Consider the following 23,434-nt stretch of genomic DNA (forward strand, 5'->3'; position numbering starts at 1 on the left):
CCCCTCCCCTTCCTTTTCATGGTTCCACCTCACCCCACCCCCACCCGTCATATTTTGCCTTGCAGTTTGTGTATCTCTCTGATCCAGATCGTTTTATGTGGTCCCTTTGTGTTTGAAAAGTATTTGTGATTGAAAGGGCACTTGCAAGTGCCCTGTTCACCTTTCAGGAATTTTTAAATGGGTGACAGGAACAGAGGGATTATTTATGAGAGCAGCTAGTGGATGCCACATTGAAATTTCCTGGGAAGAATTTCAGGCTACAGATAAGGACAAATCACCTCGCTGCGAGGACGATTAAACTGTGGGGTGGCCTCTTGTGGCAACCGGCAAGCGCTGTTGCTTTTGGCTGTCGCAGGCAAATGTCTCCTGTGGGAACCCATCTATTGATCTTATTATCCAGGGACCTGAAATAACACTTCTGTTTCTCCCGCAGAAACCCATGATGGCGGGTTTTTAAATCACATGCCTCATCCTTAGGCTTTCGTGCAAAGCCATTACTTGAACTAAACCTCTCCAGCTGGAAGTTTCTTCCCCGGGAAGCCCTGAGCATAAGGCTGTGTATTGTGAGAAGTGAGAAAATCGTGTGCTGCTCAGGTTTTCTGGGTAGCCGCTCCCAGGTGACTCTGTGCCGAGGCTGTGAGATATTCTATGCCGTGTAAAGTGATACCGTAGATGTTACTGGTCCCTAAGTGCATGGATGAAGTTAAGAGGCCCACGTGTGCTTTGGACTTTGATTGCATGGGACATGCATTTTTCTCTGTAACCTTGGGCAAACAGGTCAGTCTTGGAAGATTTGCTTGGCTCCTGTGTTTTGGCTCATATATAACAATATTACTAAAGGCTCATGCATGGGTTGAATCCTGACGTTCAGATGGATATGTAATTGAAAACTGATTTTTTTTTCTTTTTTAAATCATGAAGGCGCTAGCCTGTTCATCAGGTTAACACATTGACAGATTCACTCTTTGAAGACATCAAAATGCACCATGAAACATGATTAATCAAAACTCGGTGACTAAAATTGGGGGTTCAGCCTGAAGGTTAAAAAAAACAAAACAGCCAGCCACTGGCTCTTACCTCTACTTCAGTCTGAAAATGGCAGTCCTGCCTCCACGAATCTCAGAGTGAAACTGAAACCGAGAGCTGTCTCCTCCCATCTTCAAATCTTCTCTAGTGCTGGGATTAAGGGCGTGCACCACTACCGTCTGGTTTCTATGGCAAGCTATTGTGGCTCCTGGGATTAAAGGTGCGTGTCATTGCTACCTGGTCTGTAAGGCTGGCCAGTGTCGCTGTTTTTCTCTTCCGATCCTCAGCTGAGCTGCATTTATTAAAATACAAGTGAAATGCCCCTGCAGCACCAGAAGTTAGAGCGTGCGGCTTACTTGGAAGAAGTAGTTGGCAGTGGGTCTGTCCCTGCCCTGTCACTGCCTCCTGTCAACACACTTCTGTTGTCCCTGACACTCTGCCTTTGGGTTCAGGCCCACTGCAGCGGAGTCGGGCAACTGTGGGCAGAAGCCTCGGAAACACCAAGCCAAGATAAACCCTTCTGCAGCTGTATTGTCCCATCAGAGGGAAGTGTGTTGCCCAGACGGTAATTGTGAGAAGTGAAACCCTGTGGAAAGCGCTCACCTCAATGTCTAACCCCAGGGAAATGCTTCGAGATTTTGAGTTGCTGTATTTTATTACTTATACAGATAATGTTTAAGAGATAATTATTGTTACATTGTTAAGACTCAAAGCTACAATGGCAAGTAATTAATCCGTACAATAGCAATTAATACCTGAGTGATGAACTGTCTTCCTGGAACACAGCTGGGAATGTACGTATGCGTGTGCCGGTGGCATGTTCAGGACACTGTCACAGGTTGCAAGGGACGCCGCCACAGGGACAGCTAGAGATTTGCAATTATTTCTTGACACTGAGCTCAGAGACCTTTTGGGTTTGAAGGAAGGGGATGACCTGCCTTGATCTTGGGTATTTGGTGGTACCAGCTGCTTCTTAGTTTTTCTTTCAGCTATGCATAGACTTACCCATTGGCCTGAACCCCCATGTTGTCCAGACTCAAGCTGCAATCTTTCCACCTCAGACTCCTTAGCACTGGGGTGACAGTCGTGTACCAAACACCTTTCGTGGCTTGATACCTAAGTTCCTTTAGTATTTTATAGTTTGCGGTTATGCCTAGAATATAACTAGAATAAAGGAAGAAATATGTTCTAAGTCTATTAAAATGAAATGAATATTGTTGGCAAGTATGATTTCATCCTCTCTGTGGGGGTTTGATTTCTAGTGTCCCCCCACAGACTCTGGTGTTTGAACATTTGATCCCCAGTTGCTGACCCTCTTTGTAGATGTGATGTGGCCTTGCTGAGTAGGCTCTGGGGACAGGCTTTGAGAATTCGTAGCATGGCCCCTCTTCCCGTTTGGACCCTCCACTTCCTTGATATTTCCGCTTCCTGATCCAGCAGCCTGCTTCCATGTCTCCCCCCTGAGGAACTGCAAGCCCCTCCATATGTACCTCCTCCTTTTGTAAGTAGTACTTGGTCGTGGTGTGTTCTCACAGCAACCAAAAAGAGCTCATACAGCCCCATCCATCTATTTAAACACTGAGCCTGTATACCCTAGAACGAGACGTTAATGAGAAACGAGGCCATTGAAGATGTAGTGAGATCACACACAGTTGTTCTGGATTGTGACCCAATGTCAGTGGTGTCCAAATAGCGAGGGGACATTGAACAGAGAGATGACCACAGGAACTTGCCCGTAGGGATGCAGGGTCATTTTCCTACCAGTGAGGAAAGGGGAGATTCACTTGGAAGCACAGAGAGACATTGATTCAACTCTTCTCCATTGCTGCTAAGACCTTGCCCTCGGCCTCTAGTCCCCTGAACTTGAGGCTAAACACACCGACTTCTGGCTACCTAACAACAGCAGCGCTGGTGTTGGAAGGTACTCAGCCCTAAGCATGCTGAGTACCTGTTGTCTGTAAGGGTGATTATGACATGATGAGCTTTGCAGCGACTGCCATGATGAGAACATTGGGAACTCCAGACAGTATATAGCCTTAAAAGTACAAGCTTCAAAGAATGACAAGAGAAGAGGCTTGAATGAGTTGTATAACGTGTATTTATTCTTTGTCCTGAAACTCAGAGACAAACACACACCAAAAAAAAAAAATTTAAAGGGAAAAACAAATCTCAGTCTTCAGGCTGGGCTGAGGCTCATGTCGCCATACTCATGCAGGGACTTCCTGTTCAGAGGAGGCAGAGAAGGCAGCCAAGCCAGCCGTCTCCGCGCTGGGTGGCACTCTGTCAGCTCTTATGTAATTGTTGCTATATACAGCTTTGCTTTGGATCTGGCTCTGCCCTGCCTATCTCCTTCTCCCTGCTCCACGAATTATTCGCGAGGCTGTCTTGCTTCTGCTGAGGTCGAGGAGGGCTTTGCTCCTCCAGTTTGCGGGATGCGTGGCTTCAGGTCCTTCCTGGTTTCAGCACAGACAACGGAACTGTGGAAATGCTTCTTCACCTTTGGCTGGAGCATGGGTGGCAGAGACCTTGTCCTTAGAGTGGCTTATGACAAGGGGCTGACAGGGAAGGGCCTCCTAGACACAAAGTAGCCATGGGAACTGTCTCCTTTCTTCTTTGCTGGTGGTGTTATGTAGCCTCAGGCAGCCATTGTGCCCTCTCTTGGGGCTGCAGTCCTGTCTTTTGCTGTCCTCTGCCTCTTTTCTTGAGATCTCACCCTGATTGCCAGGCTGACTGGTTCAAGGAGACTTGTTTGCAAGCCTGACCCCTTGGTGGCTTTTTGCTCTTGACCTGAGATGCCTCTGTTGGCAAGGATCACCTTCAGTGAGTCAGAGCTTGTTACTGTTTCAAGTTAAAAGTAGGGATACACCTTCGAATATATAATATGCCTTTTATGGTAATGCTTGGGAAATGTATTGTATCCAAAATGTTATTTCGAAATAAAATCTTGGCTAAACATGAAGTCATTCCTATAATGAGCATGGAGTTTAGGGACCCCATCTTCTCTAAATAGCTTGATGTACAGTGTTCTTCCTTGTTTCATAGTTGACTTAATATCTAACAAAAATTATATGTCTATGTATAAATTTATATGCACACTTCTCAAAATCATATTCTTATGCCCTCCTTATGTCTCAGGTACTCTGAAACACAATGGGTCCATTTTAAGTTTTTACTGTTAACTGAACTTCCTAGGAAAGAAAAGGAGCCTCGCCTATATTAAAGGTTGTACGGAGATCACTGGTTAAAAGTTTGTCTTGGTGAGTTAGAAGACTGCAAATCCAAACCCAAATTTTGCCTCCAGACCCCTTAGCAACCATGCCTTCCCTACCTCCTATGACTATCACATGAAAAACCTTTTGGGATGTACTAACAGATCCCCAGGACCTGTGGTTCCTAAGGCTACGGATATCATCGTATAGTGTCTGAAATCCCTAACACAACTCCGTAGCTTGCTGTAACCTGCCTACCTGCTTGCCTGCCGGTATATTTGCAAAGTACATTGATCAAGACTTCCGTTTGCTCTTTTGCTGTAAAAACTTCAGTGAACTATCTCCACGTCGAAACATGTTATGGGGTGTAACCCGAGTGTGTTCCTGGACCACATCACTCATAGCTGGCTCCAGAGCAAACTCTCTTCATGCCCTGTTGCAATGAGAGATGCCTGACCGTGGCAATACAGTCAATCTTACAAAGACACAGGCGATACAGTCATTCCCATTTTATACATGAAGAAAAGAAGTTAGTTTGGTCTCCTGACAGACCTTGTGGCGTGAGAAATAAATGCAACCCACCTCCCACCCTGGCCGGCCCTGCTTTACTTGTGAATGAAACAATGGTTAAACTAACATTGCGCCTGTCCTGGCAGCATGGGGAACATTCTAGATGCTTTGCAGTCTGGACACGCCATTTCCTTTCTCAGTGGAGACTCTCCAAGTCTCCCTCTCCAAACAAAACGCCCAGGATTATTTTTGCAGACTTCTGTGGAGTCATTTTTGGACAACACCCTGGAACAGGAAACCACAGTTGCTCCTAAATTTGTACAAGATGGAAATAGATAACATTCTTCAGAAACCGTGGCCACACTTAGTGCCTTCAGGTTTATGGCATGACTGATGGTATGTTTAATGCATTTCATACCTGAACAACTTACAGGAACCTGTGGCGGGGGGGATTTCCTAAATTCAGAGGGCTTTTTCTAGAAACTGGAAGTGTGGTGATAATTGATTCAGGCTTTTGGAAAGCCTTGTCAGGAAGATGGGTTGGGAGCAACACAGTACTTCAGTGCAAATGATCAGAACACAGTTAATTGTGGTCCCTAAGGCCAGGTTCTGCCAGTGCCATTAAAGAGCATGTGTTAAACTTGGCATAAGTGAGGGATGTCGTGGGGTGGGGGCTAAAATAACGTCATGGGGTGGATGCCTTTATACGTTTTAGTCTGCCTGAGTGAGAAGCCAAAACTGCTCATAGAGGGAAGAAACCCTAGGCATACATCCATAGCAGTCGTGCAAGGACTGAAGCATGTAACTAGTTAACCTTGCACTGTATACCGAATCCAACTTCTCAGGAATGAGTTGATTAAAGTTGGATTTTCACAGATACTTTGTTTTCATGACTAAACAGTTAATCCTTGCTTATAAGTATATTGTATGCATGGTTGTTTGTATGTGTGTGTGTATGCATGTGTGTGCACGCTTTAGACCAGAGATCGACTTTGGTTGTCTTCATTTTTCTCCATTTTAATTTCGAAGGCTGGGTCTCTCATTGATTTGGTTAAGCTGCTTGGCCTGTAAGCTCCAGCGACCTGGCTATCTCTAGTCCTCTAGTCCTGTCTACAGAGAGACTTCCGTGCATCAGGCTTTTCACTGAGTGTCAGGCCCCCATACTGGGATTCCAGACACCCTACCCAGTGGGCTGTAGCCCTTGTAACATGATTCATTCTTAATTATCATCATAAGTTGTGTATGAATGAATGAATGAAGTACTTCCCACTAGCCTTAATGGCCCATTTATTTGTCAACCCCAACTGTCCTAACGGAAAACACTAGCTGGCTTTATTTCCGTGTGTATGCCAACCCTTTGTGCAAGACTTACATCACTTTCTGTTATTTCACAGTGGAGAAGGTTTAAGTCAGCATTTTGTGTATATGTACAGTTGAACCCTTTAGAAGGTGCTCTTTCTCATGGGTCATCTACGTTTGTAGTGTGCTTCTGTGTTTTAAACTGCCGTGGCCTGTCTCCCCGATGTGCCGGTTCTGTGTGGTTTGATTCTCTGAGGCAGTTCAGACTTTTTGGTGATGTTAGTTGTGAGAGTTTGCGTAACATCTGCCTCTGGCTGTGTGTGCCACAGCCACATGTGTCTATGTGTGCCACGGCCACGGAGCCACATTTAAAGTTGTCAGGAAGAAAAGCTCCACCTGTAGGTAAATCTAGGGATCATTTTTGCAAAGCAAATCATGTCTTTCTAAGAAACCTGATAGACTTGAGGGGCAGGTCTCCATTTTAGATCCCCACATTGTGTCTGGAGTGAGGCACCTCCTGGGCCGTTTTCCAGCAGGTTCTTTGAGAGTGCATGCATCCATCAGTGATGTGGCAGGTTAGTCCTCGGTGTGTCCCAAAGCTGGCCTTCCTCTTCTCTTGCTCTCACCTGTGCCAATTGAGCACCTTCCATATGGTACTAAGACAGAGTTCACACATAATGCAAACCTTCCTCACTCTGTCATTCAGCCGACTTATACAGAGATGATCTGGGTTGGTGAGAGGCAATGAAAGAAGCTGGAGAAGCTCCAGGAAAAGAGGAAATCTCCAGCTTGCAGGAGATTACAGTCATTCATGACCCTGATGCAACTGTTGCCTTCGTTGTCTGCATTGGAGAGACGGCATCGGGGCTCGGAGTTCCCACTGCTGTTGAAGAAAACCCGAGTTTGAGTCTCAGCACCCATGTTGATCAGCCAACAATGAATAGCTGCCATTCCAGGGGCCCTGGCTCCTCTGGGCTCCACAGGCACGTACGTCCTGTAACTGCCACATATACACATAATTAAGAAAATGAAATAGACCCTTAAACAGAGGGCTTCACTGAGAAAGGGAAAGCCCTGTCTTCTCACTGCTGTGGGCTGAGAGAGAGAACGGAAGAGTTCATCAGAAGAATAGGGGCTCTCTGGGAAACTGTGAAGGCAAAGTATCCAACTGCTCTGAGCAGAGGGAGGGTTGCTAATGTGGAGGGGCCAGAAGATGTCCAACATGGTCTGCCCATGTGGTGGACAGGCTGGAAGAGGCAGAGGTCGCCTGATCAATGTGAGCATCTTATGTTTTCACAGCTGATGGCTTTTGCTTAATGGAAGGAGAAACTGTTTCCTGGAATCGGAGTACGATTCTGTATGTTACCATTCAAAGTGCGTTCAAATTGTGAAATATCCGTGATTTGGCATCAGGAAGCACTGGGTCATTAGACCGCATTGGATGGGAGTTTTTTTATGTGGACTAGTCTGGCTGGGCCAGGTATGGCAGCTAGGATATTTTGCCTTAGGTAGCATCGTTTGAAGGCACAAAAAGAGAAGATCCGGTTTAAAAAAATAGGCATTGAAATTTAATTGTCACTTTGAAGTAGAACTGAGCATTTTTCTTTAGTTTCTTATCATTGTAATTTGCCAGTCTTCAAAATTTGGTGTGATTAGCATCAGAGTGATGTTGATTGATTGTTGATTGTTTTTGAGACACTCATGATTTCATGTAGCCCAAGCTGGTGGTGAACACCTTATCCTCCTGCCTCTAGCTCCTCTACCTATCAAAAGCAAGGGTTCCAGGCATTCACACTACACCAGGGCTGACCTCAGTGGTTTTCAAAACCACTCAATGCCAAGATGATTGGCTATGTAGAAGCATATAATAAGCTATTGGCAATTTGCTGGCATGTGATTGAGCCATACTGCAGTTGGATCCTTCAGTCTAAGGACGGCCTTAGATGACTGTAGGCCCAGCTGTTATCTTGCATGAACCCGAGTTATAGACCTTGATGTGATTCACACAGGCCTCACTTGCGCAAGACTGCTACAGTGGCACACGTTTCCCGATAGGGCGAGTTATTGATTTCTAGAAGATTTGGACCTCACAGCATGTGATCGTTCTTTTATTTTATGTGCATTGGTGTTTTGACTTCATGTATGTCCATGTGAAGGTGTCAGGATCTCTGGAACTAGAGTCACAGACAGGTGTGAGGCACTCCATGGGTGCTGGGAATTGAACCCTGGTCCTGTGGAAAAGCAGTCAGTGCTCTGAACCACTAAGCCATCTCTCCAGGCGCTTGTGATGGTTTCAATCCCGGTGGTAAGAAAGTCTTTCTGTAAATTACCTTTGAGGGGTTAACTCTGCCCCTGGCTTCTCTCACAAGGCTGATCTGTTCCGAAGTGAGAGCTGTTTTCACCTCTCTGGACTCTAGGAATGGGGGCGTGACCCAGGCCTGGTTATACAGGATACTAGGATTGCTGTGACTGAAACAGAAGTGGATGTGTGGTCAAGGCCATCTAATATAATTATCTCATACTTTCCCCTGTGAAGGCACACGCTTTTAATCCCAGCACTTGGGTGACAGAGCTCAGGAGCTCTCTGTGAGTTCAAGGATACTCAGGGCTATGTAGCCAGGGCAGACCCTGTCTTAAAAAATAATTAAGAATAAATATTCCATACTTTCAAAGTGACATGTCCAAATTCTTTGCATGTTGAAGTGTCTGCTCTTATAGATACATTTTGTAATCCTGAATTTTCTAGTCAGTTCTGAGGGATGTCACATCATATCAGACAGTGAGCATGGTTTGGACCCCTTTTTATTTGACACCAAGCCTTTCCTTGGTTGTCTGTACCCCATCTCCTATGCAGGTCTCTAAAGGGGTCGTGGCTTGGCTCTGGGGTTGCCTCTGCTGGCTTCACCGCTTGAGCTGCTACCCAGAGAGGGTAAGAAGTCCTTATAGCTGGACTATGGTACGGCTTCATCGCTCTCTTCTTTTCCTGAAGGATTTAATTAATTACCTTAGCCAGTTCCCTCAACTCCTTGGACTTCATATTCTTCCCTTTGCAGCTTACACTGTACTTCATTCTTTGGTAATTAGCTTCACTCTGCGCTCGTGGTGTGGCGATGTTCCCATATTGCTTCCTCCTGCTATGGAAGGGTTCTTTCTCGAATCCTTTAATTCTTCAAAATTCTGTGGTTCTGTGGATTCTTGTAGGTTTTTTTTACTTATCCATATTTTGGCCTTCTACGAAAAGTTTTCAAAGTGAGTTTGAAGAATTAGTAGCAATAGATTTTGAATGTCCGCGTGAATGCAAGCTTTATGGTTCTATAATGCTTTCCTTGGAGATACAAAACATGGTCGAGCAGACATTTTCCAGGGACAGTACATCTGCCCTTGCAGTAATTTCCCGCTTTGGTTCCCCTCTTGGCCTCAGTTCTAGTGTTGGCTTGCACTGGGCCTTTTGTCCTGAGGCTTCCTGACACGGAAGCCCTTTGAACTATGTGAATACCTGCTTCCTGGTTGTCTGGAGATGGGGAAGAAGAAGAAGAAGAAGCCAATTAAGCCAGTGAAGCTTGGGTTGGGTCTACTGTTGGGTATGGGTTGGTGAGGAAGCAGGAGATTGCGACTGCATTAGGAGATGTTTCTCCTGTTTGGTGCCTGAGTGTCTTTTGGGGACACATTTCCCTTCCCACCCCTAGTGCCCCTCCTCTGTTGCTCTTCCTCCTCCATGTTTTCTTCATCATGGGCTGTGGTCCCTCCTCTAAGACCAAACATTTACTCAAGCTGTAAAATACACTTAACAGAAAATTTACCCTTTAAAGTGTACATTTCAAGATGTTAGCCGTCTGGAGAGATGGCTCAGGGGTTAAGAGCACTGGCTACTCTTCCAGAGGCCCTGAGTTCAATCCCAGCAACCTCATGGTGGCTCAGAACCGTCTATAATGAGATCTGGTGCCCTCTTCTGGCAACAGGTATGCATGCAGGTAAAACATTGTATCAATAATAAGTAAATAAATCTCAGAATGTTAGAAATACAGTGTAGCAGTTATGCCCACCTGGTTTCCCTCACCTGGTTCAGAAACCTGCTAAGCACTGAGCCCCTTCATTCTCTCTTCAGTGTCCCCTCAGCCTCTGGTGTCCACTAATCTTCCTTAGTTGAAAAAAAAAATCTTTCTTTTTTTTTTCTTGAGACAGTTTTGCTAGATAACCTAAGTCAGCCTCAAACTTGCAGCTGTCCTCTGCCTCTGATTCCTGAGTGCTGGGATGCTAGCATGTCCAGCCACACCTGGTTAGGACAGATCACACAGAAGGTATTTTCAAAGAGATTGCAAGAGCTTTCTTTGAGCCTGTGGTGTAAACACAATCTGAACGGAATCTTGGCAGGCACCTCCCACCTCCTGATCTTGGCATCCTTCCTTCCTAACCACCACCTTGGGACGACGTGAGGTCTGTCCTTCTGCACTTTGTTCTTTGCCTGTAGAAGGATGCGTTCATGTTGTTCAGTTCACTTCCTGGTTGTTTCTCACGATGGGATTAAAGGACGCCCTCCCCTCTTTTATGAATATGTATCCAGGGCCTTACAGAGAGCTAGCTCTCATTGACTCATAGCCCTGTAAAGGGTCTGTCGTGTGGAGAGCCCATAAATTACTCAGTCATGGCTGCTCTTGAACGCCCATTAACTATGTAGCGATTAATTTTAAGAAATTCCCATGGTGGTAACTGGACAGGTGGAATTGGTCCCCTTTGTATGTGAGGGCACTGAGCCACACGTTTACCGTAAGTCACAGAAATAGCTCTCTTTAGTCAAGCTGTCACTCAAACTGACGTCTTCCAAGTTAATTCTATCACAGTCTAATCCCATGTGGTTTTCCACTGCATGTTGTTCCCGTGCTTTGGCGGACAAATACCCTTCTTAGGTTGTGGCCATTTCTTTCCCTAATAAATTCCCATCCTACCTATATATTCTTTTGTGTACCTAATCTTTGTTCTTTACTGAGATAGTCTCATGTATTTAGTATAGACACTTCCAAAGATTGAGCCACATAAATGGTGTTATGGGCTGGAGCCAAGATTCCTGGGATTAGATTTACAAGTTTAGTTCCAGCACCCACGTTGATTGTTTCACAAGGACTTACAACTCCCCTTTTAAGTTAGGACAGAGCTTCTCAGCCTTTCTAAGGCTCGACCCCTTAATACAGTTCTTCATGTTGAGATGATCTGCAGCAGAGAATTATTTCATTGCTACTTCATAACTATAATTTTGCTACTTTTGTGAATTGTTGTATTTTCAGATAGTCTTAAGTAGCCCCCGTGAAAGGGTCATTCTACTTTCAAATGGGATTGAGACCCATAGGTTAAGAACTGCTGACTTAAGGGCTCTAATACCTCTGGCCTCTGTGGTATTTCAAGCACCCCCCCTGCACACACATAAATACATAATTTAAAAACACAAATAAAAGCAACATTGTTACTTCAGAAATGTTAGATTACAGATTCTACTTTAGAGTTAGGATTAGAAGATCCTTGTTAAATCTACTAGTGCATGCTTTGTATTAGACGCAAGCATACCCAGAGAGTTTGAGTGGTGAATTTATGTTCATATGGCCCTTCTATGGCCAAGGCATGACTTGAATCTTTATCTGCTGAATCCATATGCCATTCTGGATGTCATGTATATAACGTCTTTTTTAGCAAGCCTCATCCATTGGCAGTGGCTGCCTGAGCATCAAAAGCCAGTAGCTCTGAGTCCTTGATTTACGACGTCTGTCACACATACACCAGGTACCTACAGTCTAAAGCGATATAAAAATTGTCTTTTCTATGGAGCACTGACAAAACAATAGACATGTCCAAATCCGCTTGCCTTAAACCCTGAGTAGATGACATTTTCCCTGTAAACACTGTGTTGGTTCTATGCTTGTGTGGTGGTTTATGTGCTTACAGAGCTAGTCTCGGCATAGAGTATTGACAGAGATCGTTCTTGAATATAGGTAGGAAATTATTTCAGGATTTTAGGAGTCAACCTAGGGACCCCACACAAAGTAAAATGAAATAAGTGTTGATCTTAGTTGGTCAGTATTTGTTTTCATTTTCAATGTTGCAATAGTTGGGTCTTTATACTCTACCCTTGGAAGGAGTAATGTATTTTCCTGTTACTTGATCCATGTTTACTAATTTTCTTTTGAGTATTGGCTTTTTGAAATTTATTTTATTCTTTAATCAAACTTAGTATTCTGTCCTCTGAAAGCAATGACAGATCTGGCTGAACTGTGAGTAGCCAGGACAATGGACATCAGAGCTAGTTAAACCTGTTCGGGGCGGGACTGATCTGTGTAACAGCATCCCTGGTCTCTACCCAATGGGATCCACAGCATCTCAGTCTTCCACTCTGTCTTTCCAGCGTCAGCCACTGAAAATTTGCAGGACACCTTGCCAATACCCCCTGTGGGCAAGCTCATCCTTGCCTGAGAATTGCTTATTCAAATGGGTCTGTGTTTTCAGTAGATTAGAATGGAGTTTTACCAGCTTATTTCCTTGGCCCATTTGAGTTCTGCTGGGTGTTGAAAAGCAGCAGGAGACCAGGCAGGAGTTAGGACACTCTCCTGTGGAGAAGGCTGCTTTTGTCCCTGTGGAACAGAGCAGGGAAACCTCAAATACAGAAGACAGGGTTCCAGCTGTTGCTCACTCTGACCCACAAGCCCAGTTCAGAAAGTGAATGCAGAAGAGTTTCGGGGGGGGGTCAATTATTTTTAAAATATGTTATTACCAAGTCCTTTTTTTTTCTCCTAAACGGATCTTCGACTTCACAGAGCTCCTAAAGCTTATTTCATTTTTTAAAAAGGGGACAATTTTGCCATTTAGTTTACAAAGCAAGCTTGTAAACCAACACAGTGTTATGATGGAAATATCGTATAATCAAGGGATTAAGCCAAGTGGGGTTGGGCATGTCATTATTTTCTCAGTGCTGTAGAGAAAGACCGTGTTCACATTGCCTTAGATTGTAGGTGTCTGGTGGATATTGTTCGAACAAGCAAATGGGTGTTTGTTCTCTGGCAGTACTTTAATTAAGAGGCACGTCAGAATATCACATGACTTCTCTAGAAAACAGGTCAGAATCGGCCAGTTTGGGGTGGAGTGGGGCTGAAATCTTAGCAGCTCTCAGTTCCTCTTCCTGGCAATTTCTCTCCGATTTTTAATTCTGATGCCTTCATGTATGTTCGGAGGAAGACTATAAATAAAAATTTTAAAGACTCTAAACACAGTGCTTATATCTAGCACGCCAGACTAGATCATTACAAATTCCAAAGTTCCTTTTTACCGAGCTGTCTACATACCAATTTAGAAATGAGTGTTGTTTACTTTCCCCCCTGATATGCAGGCCATAATGTAAGACTTGCCAGTGAGGAGACCAGCAAATTTCTGATTGAGGATTTTTATTATTTTTCTTGCCTCTTCTCTGCCTTGCTGAGAAATCATTAAGGTACCATGGGGGCTAATCCACGATAATCTCAAAAGGAATGATAACATTCCTTCTCAAAACCATGCCGGTTCAGTTGTACGTGAATTCTAATGTTTTTCTAAGCGGTTGAAGATCGCTGGGTTCTTCATCATTGAATACCACTTGACTGTTGGATTGAGGTTGGTTGTGGATGTTGGACTGTCGTCAGGGTGCTAAACCGGAAGGTAGTCTTAGTCCTCACGTCCTCTAAGTCAACAGCTGCCATCTTGGTTTCAGGTGATCTTGTTTTTCCAGGTGGCCCCGGGTTTTACAAAACATCTGATCCCATCTCTGCCTCTGGAAACCACTGGTTGATGAAGGTAGCATGGTGGTGACGCCTAGGGTGTAGAGCGTAGCTGACTTTCAAAATTGAAAATTTGAGAGAAATAATAGCTCTCTCTAGAAGACCAAGAGACCCTTGGCTACTTCTCCCACATGTGTGTGTATGTATGTTGTCTAGTTATGTGGTGGCTGAGCCATAGGAATGCTGCTCTCTTCATTCATAAACTTTTATCATTTCAAAAACATCAGGATCAACACAGTAAATAGACTCTTTGGGCCTAGTTTCTTTCATCCCGAGTTGTTGCGCGTTAGCAATTTGTCTCTCTTTATTGTGGATTTTTTTTTCAAGCGCACAATGCCATCCTTAAGAGGATGTTTTGAGAATTAGCCGATAATACAGAGGGCTCAGTGACATGGCTGTAAAGGCAGCAGGCTTGCTGTAATTGTTATGCAATATTTCCTCTGAGTTCCATTTTCTTTCTTTTTTTAGTGGAAGGGAGGGAAATGGTGCAGGCAGGCTTTGTCAGACCTGGGGTGGAAAACAAAATCCCGTGAAGATACTGATCAAAGGCCACCCTGTAGAGCAGGTCTTTGAGGGAGGGAATGCTGCCTGCCTTTTACTGTCTTGCTCTTGGCTGGTTGTAGAGCCTGGCCCTTTGTCATCAAAGCCTTGGAGAGCAGCTCCACATAAAGGGAGATGAAGCTGGGCTGCAGAAGATGCTCGCCTTTGTTGTTCTGAGTGTGCAAAGTATTGTTCTTTGCTATTGGCAAAGTAATTTGCAGCTCCAGGTGAGCCCAGATTGGCCACAGTGGCTCTTGCAGGCCTGGTAGGGAGGCCTAGATTGGTGTTAATTAGGCAGAGGAGGGGATGGAGGGCTTGTGTTGGCACACTCCATCAACACCGAGTTTATCCTGGTGGCCTGGGCACATTTCTCAGCAGTCATTGCTCTGGCAGGCAGTTAGAGTTGCCGGTGCCTGTGGGTTTTATTGCACTATTTAAAATTTCTGCCATGTGTCTGTAGTCGGTGTGTACTGCTGTTTCATTGATCCAGTATGAATTGTGAAATTAAATTAAAAGAACCTATGGGGTAGAATAGTGAGAGAGTTAAAGCAAGCAGGTCAACCTTCTTTCCTCTTAGGGTGTGTCCTCTGGTCAGGAATGGGGTGGAACTCTTTGATACAGAGCCCCGAGGATGGTGGCCTCCTGTGGATGTAGGCCCAAGAACCACAGCTAAGATGAGGGGATTGTTAAGAGTGTGGCTTTCTCCAAAGTCGTGGAATTCCCAAGGGTGGTAGAGGACATTTACCTGTCACTGTCCGACCTCACTTTCTTCCCTGCTTGTAACAGTTGATTCACAGATTTCCTTCTTCGTTTGCTTCTATCTGATGTCAGCCCATTTTGTGTTAAGTCGCTACCTCACATGCATCTTTGAAAAGAGAACTCACGGGGTACAGTTGCCCAGAACCCCTCATGCAGGCACAGCAGCTGGGTGCCCAGTGCAGGGAGCCAATTGAACAAATCAGTCATTGGGCCAGGCGCAAGCAGCTTCCCTTCTGCAAGGAAAGACTTGATAGGGGTCTAGTGTTTCTGTTTCTCTCCCTGCCTTCCCCTCTTCTTTCTTGTGTGTGTGTATGTGTTTTATGTGCCTCATGAGGGCCCTTCTGGAGGCCAGAGACTTATCCTTATTTTCTTCAATCACGTTCATCTTAATTTTTGAGAAGGGGTCTCCCATGGAGCTAGCCTGAGAGCCCCTAGATCCCCCTATGTTGTTGATTACAATAAAGTTGTGCCACAGTAGCTCAGAATGGAGTATAATAAAGGTTTCTTTATTCAGGGGGTAGACTCATAGATCAACACTGCACGAGTGGGGAACAGGAACTGAATCCAGCAGCCAGGGGAATGTGCAGCTTTTTCTTTTGTATATATAGTACACATGGCCACGCCTAGAGTAGACCAGTAGACTGCCTCACCTTCTTCCTTAGGCAACTTTAGCAATCATTACTTTGTAGTTTCTGCACGTCCAGTTTATACAGCATACCATCAAGCAGTCCAGGCAAGAGCAGGTTCTTGCCCAAATGGCTAGCTAGCCTTGCTACATTGAAGGCAAATTCCATAACGAGTTTCTTCAATGTCCATCAATCTCTCTGAAGTAATTAGTGCTACCAGAAGCAGACATGTTGCACTGTTGAGAAAAGTCTAATTTCTTAAAACATTTTAAATGCCTATATTCTGTACGTCTTTGAAATATTCGAAGAATACCTATCCATCTGAAATATATCTCTATAACATGACTACAAACTTGACTATTAATAGATGACTATTAACCTGTGTTTTTAATTATATATTAGATTTTAAATGAGCTACACAAATGCAATACCTTAATAAAGAGCAGAAATATACATATAACAAAATTGACCTTAAATTTGTATCAATAAACCAAGATACATATCAATGCAAAGTATTCATCTCTGTGTGTTATCCCCCTTTAAATGAAAACATTATAAACAGTATTTGGGAATTTGGGCATAGTTGTTTTTTTTTAACTGCTTTTTTTTTTTTTTTTTTTGCTTTTTGTTGGGTGAAGTATTTTTGAAGGTTTATGGAGACCTTTTGAGGGGTTTTGGTCCTTAAACCACATTAGTCTGGAAGGATTTCCCAGGTTCTCATTTTCCATGGGAACAAAAAGCAGGACCTCTTTTTTTTTTTTAAGCAATATATCCTTACCCAAATTTTGAAGTCAAGATACCTTTGAAGTATATATGTTGGTTTAGCTTAGCAGCCTGTACAATGAACTCTCTCTCTGTACTTAGCTCATTCATAGTAAAAAAAAATGCAAAGAAAACACAATAATATACATAATTTCAACTCAGTGTGTTTTTTATTTTTATGTGGCACTAAGGGATTATTTGTGAGCCCGCAAAGGGGCTGGAGATTTGAACACATACACACACAGACAGAGACACAGGGACACAGTGGGTCATCCTTGAAACAAGAATGCCCCCTTTATTGTGTTCAGGGGCAGCTTATATAGTTCTCTGGCCATGCTCCAGCTCTCAGATCTTTCAGCTGCAGGCCCACCAGAAATCACTCCCCTGCCATCAGGGTCTCCTACTCAGCATCTGCAGGCTGCTTAGAACAGAGGAAAATAAGTTGTTTACAGGAAATTCAGGGTCTGGTGGTCTGTAGTCTGCAACATGTAGTTTATTTTGTTCTTTACTTTTTAAATCTATGACTGTATGCTGTCTCTTTAATGACTTTATTCTTTTTTTTTAATGCTATGTGCATTTATCCAACACTATGACCCACTCAGAGGTCTTTTTTATCTGAATCTGTCTTTATTGTGTATTAGTAATCACTTTCTGGCCATAGGTGCTTTTTGTTTTACATGTTCAGCTGGCATGGCTAGGACCAATTCCACAGCCCTGCCTATTGTTCTGCCCAGTCCAACATGGTGGAGACATGTTCACTGCCACAGCTCCAGGGACCCAGCTGGTCTATGTTGCCATTAAGCAACTAGTAGCATGCTGCTCACAAACCCCATTTAAGTGCTCTTGGCTTCCTGAAAAGTCAGAGTTCACGCTGGCAGCACAAACCAGGTAGCCACCGTTTCTTTTTTCTTTGTTGCGACAAGGTTTCTCTGTCATTTTGTTGCCTATCCTGGAACTAGCTCTTGTAGATGAGGCTGGCCTCGAACTCACAGAGATCCTCCTGCCTCTGCCTCCAGAGCGTTGGAATCAAAGGTGTGCACCACCCGGCTAAGCCACCTTTCTCATGCTGAGTCAGTAAGCTTTCTGTGAAAGCTGTCAAACCCCCCCCCCTCCCCTGCTGCCAGCAGACAACACCTATCTGAAAAAAATATGGCTACTAAGAAGCTGTGCTTAGCTCTGTTCTTTTGTGCCTAGAATTTTTAAAAACTCTCTCAGGTTTTATGTGGATGTAGTTTACTTGCCCATGTTGGTGCCATTATATAGCAGAGGCTGCCCACATCCGAAATAATCACAGAAAAACTGTATTAATTACAACACGTTTGGCCAATAGCTTACACTTCTTATTAACTAACTCTTACACCTTAAATTAACCCATTTCTATTATTTTATATTTTATCACGAGGCTCATGGTTGACCTGTAAGGTTCTGGGACTCCTTCGGCAGCTACATGCCACTTGACTCACCTTCTTTTCTTCTCTATCTGTGATTTAAATTCCCACCTTGCTCTATTCTTCACTGCCAAAGCAGCTTCTTTATTAACCAGTGCTAATAAAAACATATTCACAGTATACAGAGGGGAACCCCACACTCCTACTCATTCACCCTGGAGTGCTGGGATTGCAAGTATGATGCCCCATGCCTAGTGTTTTGGAAGAAGCTCAGGTCCTCAAGCTTATGCAGCAATCACATCACCAACTGAGCCACCTTCCCCACCCTTACCCCACCTCTACTCACTTTTCTGTGCCCTCTTTTTCTATCAGAAGTGACATCACAACTTTAATCCCAAAGGCGCACTTCTATACAAATGACCCAGCTTGTGCTGTGTAAAGACGCATAGATCAACTGAAACATTATCATCACCCCTGCTCCCCTCTGTCTAGGTTTGGCAATTCCCAACCCACTAATTCTGTCTTCTTGCTGGCATAGTAGCTACCCTGTGCCTTTTAAGGGTTCTGGGAGAATGAAGGCAAATTCTAGGGGGATTAGTAGTTGACTCCATTGGTATAGTTAGCCCTTCCCTCAATGTCCTCCTTCAGATGACCTTGAGCATGCGCATAATCAAATCATCCCATCTTGGAAGGAGCTTCTCCCCTGCCATGCAGATAGAATAGTAACTCTGCTCCTGGCTCGAACAGGACAGAGTCCACTCACCTGGTTCAGGTCTGTGGTTGTCTCCTCAGTCAAGAGACCGGCCTCCGATACTCAAGTGTGGTTGAAGCCCTTCGCCTTATGAGGTAAGAACTAGGATCAGTCTGTTGTTGCAGACTGCCTTTCTAACTGTTTGATGCTCTCGTCTCTTCCATGCGGCAGCTAAAATGCTTTTCCTTTCGTCCCTAGTAACACATAATTGTACCCACAAGGGACCGTGGTCATTTTCTTCCGCCAGGCACAGGAGGTAGATGGTGCCGGATGCTCCAAGACATCTCTCCCTTCATTGCGGACCTTTGTGGAATTAGGCCATTAGTCATGTCTTCATTCTAGAACACCTCGTGGTGGGGGAGGATATGAGAAGTAGATGTGGCTGCTTCTGTGGCAGCAGCTCTCATGTGACTTTAGCATTGGCTCTGCTTTTCTGCAGACAGAAGTTTGTTTGCAGTGAGTGCAGACCCTGAGAGTTAGGGCCCGGGTTCACAGGAGGGTTTCGCTAGAGTCTCGGGGAGGGTGCCATCCTTCCAACGTGGCCTCTTTCCTCACCAGGCTGCTTATGTTTGGAAAGAGATCTATCTATTCCAGATGGCCGCCTGGCCTGCGAAGTTCCTTCTGGAGATGAGTGGGGCTCCCTGTCACCTGTGATTCATCAACAGCAGGTTTTGATGGCAGCCCCTCTGGTTGCCTGGCATGGCCGCTTACCCCCTGCTTTCCAGAGCTTGCAGCCTTCCTTCATGGCCAAGTAGCCAGTGTGCATGAACTCACACCAGCAGCCCTTGTTGAGCTGACTGGGTTTCCTGAAGTGAGAATGGCTAAATGGGTAATTGATGGAAGCAGAAAGCCAAGGAAAATCTGAGCCTGCTGGATGCTGCTTGGTTTACGTGGCTGGGCAGCATGAGGAGTCGAAGTTGATAAGCTTTCAAGGTGAATCTTTTCCCTTATTTTATTTTATAATAACTGCTTAAAAATTCATTATTTTTAGGAACCATACTCTAAGCTTTCTTAATCTAATACTCATACGATCCTTTCATGACTTGTAGCTTGTTATTAAAAACGGGGAGTGGGGAGTCTAGTGGGGGTGAAATGGAGTCCCCCCCCCCAAATACAGTTTGATAACTGGTAGAAATTGGTTTCAAAAAGGTCCTGATGGCTTCTCTTAAGGAACTCCCAGTTCAGAGAAGCACTTGGTAGAATCCCTTACAGCTGCCCTTGGGGCCATTGCCTGGTTCCTGCTGTACTCATGAAGGTTGTGTGCTTCAGTTAGTCTCCGAGGCACAAGGGGTGGAGGGTGGGGTCTGAGCATTGACGGCCCCGCTGAACTCAGGACCTCTCCTGGCATCCAGATCACATGAGCTTCCGTCTGTGTGACGCTCCTTTGCCTGTGGTATAGCAAATGAAAATAGTGCAACACAAGTGGTATCCTGTGTTAGTGTAAACCTCACTCTTACCCAGGGGAAGTATTATAAAAGCCAAGAAAGTGGCATGTTTATGACTGAGTTTTGAGTTTGGCTCTTCCGTTGCAGCGTTAGACACTTCATTATCATCCCTCTCCCTTATTTACTGAGACAGGAAAGGTTACATGTAGTCAAGCCCGGCTTCAAACTTGCTCAGTGGCTGAGAATGCCCTTGAACTCCTGATTCTCTTTTTGAAAAAAATTTTATTATTTGCTTTATATGTGTGTTTTTGCCTGCGTGTATATCTGGGCACCATGTCTTTGTGGTTCCCTAAGGCCAGAAGAGAGTATCGGTGTCATGGTCTGGAGTTTCAGATGGTTGTGGGCAACCCTGTGGGTGTTAGGAACCAGACTGGGCTCCTCTGAAAGGGCAACCAGTGCTCCTAGCCATGTAGCTATCTCTCCAGCCCCTCCTAACCCTCTTGCCTCCACCTTTTTGTGCTAGGATTATAGGCATGTGTTGATCACCTGGCTTTATTCGGTGTGGGGCTCAAACCTAGAGCCTCATGACTGCTTGTCAGGTGTGCTCTCGCTGACTCAGGACCCCTCAGCTGCTAGGCAGTGAGACTCCCCCCGATCCCCACCTCCTCATTCCCATGCAGCCAGTCTGTTTAGGAAAACCACTGAAGTCATACTGGTTAAGGCCACTTTGATGCTACCTACAGCTTTTTTTAGAATCTCAAACTGAGCCCCAGATCTCCATGTCCTGGAAGAAAGATGTGCACCCTGGCCTTCCCTGCTCATCTCCCCTTCAAGGGTTCCCATTTTCTGTCCTGTTCTCATTCTGTGAGTTTGATTTCAAAGGGTTTTTTTTTTTTTGGATATGGAATTGCCTTGAGGCCAATTTATAGCAGAAAATTGTTTGGAAGGGAGGGGAGAGAGAGAGTCTGTAAGAGCATGTGCATATGAATATACACACACTTGCGCGCGCGCGCGCGCACACACACACACACACACTCACTCGCACAGGAATAAAGCCCGCCATCCAGATCTGAGGTCAAATATGATTTCTCCTTGTGCTCAAGGTCTCTTAATATTTTGAAATCCTTGGAGCATCAGCCTGTGCACCTGAAATAGCCTCATATTTAATTCAACACACATTTATTACAGGGTCTGATTTGAAGGCTCACGCAGAATTCTTTGAAATATCCTAGCAGAGTCATGAGATCTTTTGACTGTTAGTTTGGTCACCTCCACAAACATATTTGGCCAGTCTGCTCTCTCTGCCATTTCGCTTTGCACAAGTCAGGTGGCTTTCCCCTGTGGTCACTATGGCCTTTCTTGCTGCTCACTTTCTCTTGACTGAAGATATCCCTGCTGGGATGCTGCCTAGCACCCGGATCTCTCTAGAGCAGTAATTCTCAGCCTATGGGTTTGCACTTTTTGGGGAGGTCAGTCATCCCTTTCACAGGGGTCGAATATCAGATATCCTGCATATCAGGTATCTATTTTATGATTCATAACACTACCACAATTACAGTTAGGAGGTAGCCATGAAAACAATTTTATGGTTAGGATCACCACAACATGAGGAACTCTGTTAAAAGGTCAAACATTAGGAGGTGGATAACCATTGCTCTAGAGAGATTACCTGTTTTCTCTAAAATATCTTTGTCAAAATCAGAATTAGCTGCTACTTTTTTGTTGTTGTTTCTTTTTGAGACAGGATTCCTTTGTGTAGTCCTGGCTGCCCTTGAATTCTCGGAGATCTTCCTGCCTCTGCCTCCCATATGCTGGAATTAAAGACCTATATCACCAATGCCCAGTGTGAACTGATGCTTTTGTCCAAAGGGTATCTCTGTACACTCAGCTGGGTGTGGCACTTGGTAAGAGGCACAGAATGAAAGTCCGTCCTCTACTTCGTTGGCCGGTCTTTGTATGAAAGGAATTCATGGTTCGGTACTTTGCATGACTAGGAAAACCTAGAGACCTCAAATGCTTACTCGCCTCTCGAGTGCTGACACACTTTTGGAAGAAGTCCAGTGGCTTCTCGGATGTATTAACCTTCTGTGCCCTGCTTCCTTCTTCTCTGCCTGCACATAACCACGGTCTCCGCTTCCCCTCCCTCCCTCCTGGTTCTCCTCCTTGCCGTCCAAACTTTTCCCCTATTCTGTCAAACTGGTATGTAGCTAATTACCTACTTTCTAATGGCCCTAAACCTTGACACCCTTTTCTTTGGGGACAGTGGTCAGCTTGAGTTTTGGTTGGACACCTGTATTTGTAAGACAGTAGTATAGAGTACCCAGTATTGTCTATGGTCTCATCAGAAATATGTGTATAGGTGCTGTTGTATAAAATATTACTATTTTTATTCCCTTTGTTATGTATATGTTAAGAGTATACACCTACACCCGTATACACATACACATATATAATTACATACATATAATACAGATGCTGTATCTTTCAATACAAAATGGATGAATATTTGTTCCTGTCAGTTCTGTGTACCTCATGGTTCTGTGAGACCTGTGAAGGTGTTGTGTATGTTTGAACCTTGAAGCGATACTGAAATCCTGATTTAAAAAAAAAATAGAGACAATGATAGCCTTAATATTAATAACTGGATTGTTTCAAGTATCTGTTTATGGTTTATGTTTAAATAAGGAGTCTCACGAAAACCTCAGTGTCACTAGGGTTGTCTCTTTAAATCACTGTGGAAACAGCAATAGGGTAGAGCTGCACACAGAGATTTAGAAGAAGTACCAACAGAGTTGGGGATTTTATACTGCATGCTAGCAAGAGTGGACAATGGAGCATCTTGGAGATGCTTTCTCTAGATTCCTTTGCCAATGTCCCCTTTCCTCTCCTCAGGGCATCCGGTTCTATTACACAGAGCCCCACCCCCCTCCTGGCTCTGTTAGGTCCTGTTGATCTTGTATGGCAGACTTGCAAGTGACCTCTATGAAAAGAGGAAGGTTGTATTGACATTGAGAATTTGTTTTCAACACCTTCAGGCCTCAGAATTTACCTTGCACTCAGCTTTCCTTTGATTCTGGCATAGCTGCTTCCAGTGGCCACCAAGGCCTTTTGGAATAGCAGCTCCTGAACAATGCTGCCTCTTTGCCTTTCGCTTGCAAGGGAGACAAATTGCTCCCTCTGCGTCACCCCATTTTGGATCTCAGCAAGGCTGTTTAACTTTAAGGGCTATGGGCATTAAGGACCCATGGTTCTGTGTTTCTGAGCTGATGTTTTTGCCCAGCCTAACCGAAGCCCAGCTCAGAGCCAAAGATTTCAGCAGCAAAGCCCCTGACACCTGAGATCCCTTGGCTCTGCTCAGTCAGTGCAGTGAGACTGGCTTCCGGGATAAT

General features: G+C 44.6%; 1 protein-coding gene across 2 annotated transcripts in view; it reads left to right on the forward strand.

Moving 5' to 3' along the window:
* The window catches only part of Ptprg (protein tyrosine phosphatase, receptor type G), a 685,269-nt gene that overhangs the window by 257,952 nt on the left and 403,883 nt on the right, over positions 1-23,434 (forward strand). The window lies entirely within an intron of this gene.

This window comes from Microtus ochrogaster, chromosome 6 (genome assembly GCF_000317375.1).
Source record: "Microtus ochrogaster isolate Prairie Vole_2 chromosome 6, MicOch1.0, whole genome shotgun sequence".
In the NCBI taxonomy this organism is placed as follows: Eukaryota; Metazoa; Chordata; class Mammalia; order Rodentia; family Cricetidae; genus Microtus; species Microtus ochrogaster.